This window comes from Falco peregrinus, chromosome 9 (genome assembly GCF_023634155.1).
Source record: "Falco peregrinus isolate bFalPer1 chromosome 9, bFalPer1.pri, whole genome shotgun sequence".
Lineage (NCBI taxonomy): Eukaryota > Metazoa > Chordata > Aves > Falconiformes > Falconidae > Falco > Falco peregrinus.
The window spans coordinates 5,370,066-5,377,859 of record NC_073729.1 but is presented as its reverse complement, the minus strand read 5'-3'; positions in this window follow the sequence as shown (position 1 = coordinate 5,377,859).

The window sequence follows — 7,794 nt, the reverse complement described above, 5'->3', positions numbered from 1 at the left end:
CCTCTCCTCCCAGAAGACCTTTATTGAGGACATTACTTCTTGATTTGCTAGGATGTATTTATTAAGACTACCTCACGCTTGCTCTCCTGCAAGCTATCTTCAGGCACTAGTTTCCATAACACTGGAATTCTTGAAGCGTAGAAAGGCAAGTCTTCTGTCGGCCTGACAGCCAAAGAACAAGCATCCCTGCCTTTTAACTCCTACCCGGTTCTCCTTCTCAGCCCAGCAGCTTTGCTACGTAGGCAGCATGCTAGGTCATGCATGGTGGAGCAATCGTTCCCCTGTCACATCCTCCTTACTCCAGATGATCAGCAAATCACGCGGAGATCCCGGGAAGGTCGGTCTCACCAGAGTACCTAGAGGCCATAAGTAGCAAACAGCAGCCGTCACGGGACTTGCCAGAGCCTGTACCTGCAGCTATGTTCTTCTGAAGTCGGGCAGCCCCAGCCCCCTCCACAAGCACCCCAAAGCTCCCCTCCCACCAGGGTGCTCAGCGAGCTGAGAGTCTGTTAGCAGAAGTCCCCAGTTTGGAAATACTTCCTCCTAGTCACCACCCCAGCAGATTTTCACAAACTGCTGTCAAATTCTGATACTTGCACTCTTCCAATAGAAGAGGGTGTATAAGTATGGTATTTTAGTACCACAGCACATGGAGCTTACCTAACGTCCTACCTCATAGAATCTCCCACTAAGATGGGTTCAGGACAGTCCATGCTGTGTCGCAGAAGATGCTCACTTGCCCTCTGGCTACAGCACTGCTGCGACCACAAGCCATCTGCCTACCCCCTGCCTCTGAGCCACCGGGCACGTGGCCTTGAGGGAATGACTGAGTCAAAGAGAGTTTCCGGCCACCAGCTGGCCAGCAAAGCCAATCTCAGCAAAACCTACATAGGACGTGGTGGTTGATATGTGGACTATGATTTCCTACATTACACACAACTATATTTCTTTAATATAGAGGCAGGGGCACTGTCTGGTCTTTACATCTCCCTGCAGGTATCACCTCCAGCCCCCAGCCGTGCTCTCTGGAAGATTCCTGCTAACTTTCCAGAGGTCAGGTACGTAGAATAAGCGGTAAGTGGAAGAGGAGAAAACCCTTTTAATGATATTTATAGAGACATCTGTACAGTAATTCTTTTTTACTGAACCAGACCCGTAAAGTTACCAAAACGGAATGATCAGGGGCTACAAACAGCTCGGTATAAAGGGTTAGCGCAGCAGCATCCTCAGTAACGTAACGGAGGTGACAGAAGTGATGAGCGAGCAGGCCAGTCCAAGGGTGACAGGGACACGGGGAGGTTACGGAGTGCAGGTGCAGCCACACTCCCCAGCCCTCCGGAGCACCGGGCATATGTGCCAAGCAGGTTTCTACCAGACACAGCAGGGGAGGGAAGATCCTTTCCCAGATTACACGCTGTCCCTTCCCACAGGCAGTTCCTTCAGCAGCCGAAATGTCTGTGATTAATTTGTGCAGGAAACTGCTGCATCTCACCTCCTACTTCAGCGGGAGATTTGTGGCGTTGCAGAAAGGCAGGAGTGGCTGCTGCTCTGTTTTGGAAGGAAAGCGTGCAGGACACTTCAGAAAAGAAGTTTTAGAAGGAGTCAAGGAATAGGCAAGACAAAAAGATAAATGGCAAAGTTTGGTGACTTCAAACTGTAATCGCAGTAGGATTCTTGATCTTTTATCACCCTCATAAAGCAACCAATGTGCAACCTCATTCCTAAAACCTCATAAAATCCCATAAACCATATTTATCCTGTTCTTCCAACAACAGCCTATGAAGCAGGGCTTGTCCTGGCACAGAACGCTAGCACCTCAGCCCTCCGGAGCAGCGTCAAACCTGCAGGCTGCTGCAGCCCAGCTGCAACCCTGCAGAGCATTCAGGCCAGAGCCTGCAGTTCTGCCGGTTTTGAAAAATATATATATTAAATACACGCAAGTAAGGGTGAATGCTAAAACACACAGAAGGAACCGGAAAGACCCACTATTTCAAGGAAGGAAAGGGAAACAGAAGAAGCCGTTACATTTCTCTGAATGACTGCTAAAGCTGCTTTGTTCAGCTGCAAGAACTCCCTTCTGCAAAGTGCTAGAGGTGATTCGGTCACAACCAACGCATTAAATCAGGTCCCATTTGGAAGAGAGGCAAGAGATCACTATAAGCTGGAACCCAACAGCTCACGTGCTGAGGTGGCAGGCGCTGGCTCCTGGTAGCAAGTTCTTGAAAACAAGAATTTAAGCTATTTATGTCCAATTTACTCAAATTTCTGCATTACCTCCCTAAGCTTTCAAGAAATCATCAATTTCCATCAAATTTATTTTTAATTATCTAATTTTTTAAATTATCACATTAGGGGTGACATTTCCAAGGACATCTACTCATCCTTAAACTTTCAGATTAAGTTTGATCCTTGAGCGATATCTTAGTTGTTTAGCTGGATGGAACTGTTAAGGTGAAATACCACATACGACGCAAGAATTGGCAGACTGATTTGGCCAGGGCCCAGCATTTAATATTTACTTTCTGTTGCGGAACCAGCAACCAAGGTGGCTTCTTGGTCTAGTCTAGAAGAGCAAATAATCCTGAATTCTCAAAGTTCATGGCTCACATGACACCTAACACGCAGTAACCGGCCATAAGCATCCTCTTGTTCCCTGGCACAGACAAAACAATTCAGTCTAGATTCTTCATGAAGACAGGCTTCTGTTCCTGCAAACAAAGCTGCTTTAGATGTAGACAAATCCAAAGCAAACTGGTGGTTACACGTATCTCAAGAACCGCCGAGTGTTGGTGCTGGGGCACAGGGCTCTGCCCTCGGTGTAGACGTGAGGCATCGCTTCCAGTGGTCTCCACCTGCAGGACAAATGTCTGTGTCCTGAAAAACAAAATCTGGTGAGGAAAAGTGCCTTCCCTGAAGAGGGAGAGGGGAAAATAATAAACCAAACTCACCTACTCAAAAAGGGGAGCAACTGACTAGGCAAGACGCTGAAGAGAAGGGTCAGGACTTGGACTAAACCACAAACGAACCCAGAGCCGGCAGTGCGGAGCAATTGCCATAATTTTTCTAGAGAAGGTCAATTTTATTGTAGGACTTCAGGAGTGATGTACATTCGGTACCAGAAAAAAATCCAAACGTGCTGCCCCTGGTCTATGCAAACACGGATGATATGGAGAACACTTGCTGCTCCGCACAGCGCAAGAGCTAACAGGGGGTACGGGGGGTGGGAGCAGCAGTTAAATTGCCAGGAAAACACATCTGAGACAAGCTGTGGGAAATCTGGTTTTTAGTGTGGATAGCACGTAAATGGAGGAACTCTCTGTCACCAGATGCTTTGAAGATTAACCATAAAATTTGTCTAACCTCTTTTTCAGTCAATTGAATTAGCCCATCAGGGTCTATTAAATGTGCTGATGTAGATGCAACCTCCAGCTCAGGAAGTTTTTAAACCACTGATTGCTGAAAGCTGAGAGCGCCTTATGGGGTAAGCATACCCCGACTGCCGTGTTTTCCCTACTCGTTACTGGCCACACGAGACACCTGACTCAGGCTGAACTTTGTTTGAGTTGGTATTAAAGTGTTTTTCTACAATTACAGTTCTTTACTTTGGCAGAGTTTAACTTCTTCCAATTCTCGCTTACCCAAATTGTGATCTAGTTAAGAGAAAATGAAGAATATTGAGAGTTTAGGAATTACAATCAAGAAGAAAGTTAGAAAGAACACACTCGTTTTGCCTCCCAGGGGAAAAAAAAAAAAAAAAAAAAAAAAAAAAAGAGGACTATATGGCAAAACACCTTAAATACCTTTTCAAACAACAAAAAAAAGCACTTTTTAAGCTAAAGAACATTGTTCAAATTGTTTTCCACCTGGAAGAGAATATAAAAGGCTAAATGTACAATAAGTGAGATTTCGGTTAATCATTGCAATAAAACTTCATAATTATGAAGTTGGTGAAGCATTATAGTAGACAACTGAAATTGCAGAATCCTCTTCATGTAGGAGCATCAGGAACAGGTATAGGCAAATCATTGTCAAGGTGTCTAGGTACGGTCTAGGTATGCTTGATGTACCTCTGTCCATAGGAATAACTGCATGATTTTATCAAGTCTCTTCTCGCCTGCATGTCTCGGACTCCCTTGCACTCAAGATGCCAAGAACAAAATCAGTGGAGACTAAAGAATACAAAGTGCAGCACACAAGGGGAGTCAGAGTCATCCCTAGAAAATGATACATTTGACAAAGCTGATACTTCTAAAGCCTTGTGAGAACGTTCAAAACCATTGCTCCAGCCCACTATAGAAAGACGCAGCAGGAAGAGAGGGAAGGCTGCGTTTGATGATAATACGTTGCTCTGGGAGAAGCAGAATCAGTACAACTCTTCCAGCCACATCCATCCCGTGTCCACTGTGAGATCTCCACAGCTAAAAACCCAGCAGCTCCCTTGTTTCATGCCCACCAGGCAAAAAATAACGCTTTGCTGCTTGTCGAGAGCTCTGCGTAGGCTGCCCGGCTGCCTAGCACATGTACTGGCTGGCCAGCCCACGTCACGCTGCTTTGGTGGAACAGATCCTGGGACAGGGTCACAGCTGAGTTCTGGCCTCTTCCCCAGCTTGGGCACCAACCTGTGCTCCTCTCTTCTGTCTACCCAGGAGCTTCAGTGGATTTACAGGCACTTTACTGCGGTGATGCTAAGCCCTCTGCCTAATTTGCGATCAGCGGACATTGTAGGCATCACAGGAATCGGCAGAAGAAATAAACGATTCAAGTAGTGACTAGCTCACCTCCCGGTTTCAGTGGGACACATCTTTCCTCTACCCTCCTGAATGGAAGATTAAGGGATGATTTGACAAGAGTTTGGATGCACCTACATTTCAAAATAGATGGGCTTCCATCACCACTAGCAAAGATAAAATAAGCTCAAGTGGTCACATACTGAAGTCCTGGCTAGCAGCGGACACATTTGCAACCCTATCCCAGGACATTTTGTGTCATTTCTCCCCTTGCTCTCGCTGCAAATCGCCGTCAGAGAAGAGTGCACCAGGCTCAGCTGGGCATTCTCCCGGTCTTCCAGCAGCCCCCAGTTCTCCAGCATCAGGAACGGCTTCTTTCTGGCACAGGTTTCTTTCCCACATTGGCAACCACTGTGCTTGTAACTAATGATCTATTCGCTGTAATTAAACAGTGAGTGCTGCCTTGGGAATCAGCTGCTATAATCCGTTACAGTAAAATAATGAAAACGTCATTTGAGTCAGATGGTACCGAGACCATGGGTTACAGGACAACGTATCAAATTATGGACTGATCTGCAGTAGGTGCAATAACATATTGCATACTGTTAACCGTACTGGGTTAAGTTAACCACTTAAACCATACTGGGTTAAGCTTCACGGCTTGATCCAAAGTGCAAAATGTTGAATTAAGCCTAAATTACCTTTGGCAGCGCTTGACCGGACCAGTAGCATCTGCTGTCTTAAGGACTGGATGCCCTCACTGAAACCAGCGTTCGGCACTACCTGAGGCCATGGTAAGTGACAGTCCCCCAAAACCGCGGGGATGACAAGCGAAGTGCGGGGGGAAAACAGACAAGTCGGCAAGAAAGAAACCTTGTTGCACCCCCTCCCTCTGCAAAATTTGCCTGCTCTGCTTGAGACTGAGCTCCCCATGGATTCCTACTCATTCAGAAAGGGAGATCTCAAGAACTGCCAGCACGCTCCCCGGGCAATACACTAACCTCTCACAACAAAGCGGAACGATAGGCAGCTTCAGTCACCGACAGCTGCAAACACAGCCCCTCTCACCACCGCTGTGCTAGCTGCAAATCTGTATCATCCTCTGCCTCCTCGCTGAGCGCGGGAAGGATGTGGTTCACCAAGAATCATTTTCCAAATCCATCCCAATTGCTCAATTAATTAGCCTTTAGCTTCAACATGAGGAACCAGTTTCTACCTTCTGTAGCAGGTCTATTTTTAGTAAAGCATCAATTTTCTCTGTTTTGTTATCCCTTACTCACTGTTAGTCCTGCCCACACAACAAATCTGGCATTGATCGCTTGTGGTAGACAAATATTTTTGGCTTAGGCTATGAAAGAGGCAAGAGGAAGGGTGTAGAGAAAAGGAGTGTTAACCATCAGAAAGAGCATCACTGTAAATCAGAATTGACATGGAGAAAGCAAACCTAACAGAAAGAAAAGGGGGAAAAAAGTACTGTGAGTATGTAGAAGTGAATGTGTGTTTGCTAATATAAATAAACAGAAGCGACAAGCATCCCTCAGCTTCTGCCAGCGCAAATTCAGATCAGCAAATTCAAGTCCATTTGAAGGGACGCTTCAGCTTTGGCTAGTGTCCCTGGTGTGCCAAAGGCAGCCCTGCCAGCTGCCCAGTGCCATCCCTTCCCACCAAACCACGGACCTAGACCAACACGGGACAAGACCGACAGAGCATTTCGCAGGCACTTTATATCCTCATACCGATTTCTGACTCGGAACAGCTGTCAGACAAGGGCTGATCCTACCTGAGATCTCACCTCTGCATTAACTGCTTTCCTGCCTGGCTGAAAGGAAAGTAGGTACTGGGGGTACTAATACGACCCAGGTACAGTACACCCAAGAAAATACTGCTCTGAGTGATGATGGTCCTGCTACTTGAACGGGGAAAAGGGAGAAGTCAAAAGGAAACATCCTCCTCGTCTACATTCATCCACCTTGTAATGACGCTGACACCTGAAGTGATTGGCTTTAAGGACAGTCCGGCTCTGTGTGTTAAATGCAAGCTCTGTCACCCTAACTGGGTGACACCCGGCACCACACGGCTCCAGCTGTGGCCACCCCCAAAAAAAGCCTTTCCGAAACTCCTGTGCATAGTCTCATCCTCAAACTCCAGGTCCCGTCCCTCATCCAGCTCATCTGGCAAGACCTGCTTTCCTTAGAGAATGTCTGAAGCTGAATCCAGAGCTGGACTCGATGCAAGTGATGGAGCAGCATAAACTGCTCCACACCACAGCGCCTCTGCTCCGTCATCAGGATTTAACCTTCACAACTCACCTTGTAACCTAGATCTTTGCGGAAACTGCCTGAGCCAGGCAAGGTGAAACAAGGCAGCGTGACCAGCCTCCTTTGACCTGCATGCTCTGCAATGGCAAAGGGTAAAAGATACTGAAAATTATAAAACTAGCTGGAAATTTGGCCTAAAGCCCTGCATTTCTGAGCTTCAGCCTGCTTTATACAAGCCCATCTGCACCACGAGCTCTCTTTTGTGAGCTGCATTAAAAGTTTAAGAGCCTTGGAGCACCTCAAGCTTACTGCCATCCTTAAAGCCCAGCCTGTGAGAAGCAAGGGGCCTCTCAAAATTATGCAAGCCAAAGAAAGCCTGAAACTTGAGGACGGTGGTTTATTGGACTCAGGACAGCAAGAAGCAGACTCAGCTCTGGCTGAAAATGTCATTAATGCTACAGGTCCTGCTATGGACTGAGGAACACACAGCAGAGTGGGAGACAAAGTCAGGGGCACCGGGAAAGGCTGAAGGGACAAAACAGGAGTGCAAACTATTCCTGAACTGCTTATCATTGTGTACATACGTGCCTACCACTTTCATCCCTCTGTCACCATCTTGACCCATGCTAGCCCTGGATGGGATCTCCAGCCACAGCGTGTGTGCAAAAGGAAAATAATCCTCATTTGATCTGGAAATCTCATATTCCTGACTCCGACTGCTGCTCTGGGATTGCTGGAAGAAACAACTCCTCCCGGCCAGGCCAGGTGTTTAAATAGCTTGGACTGGAAGTCACTGCCCTGAGCCACAG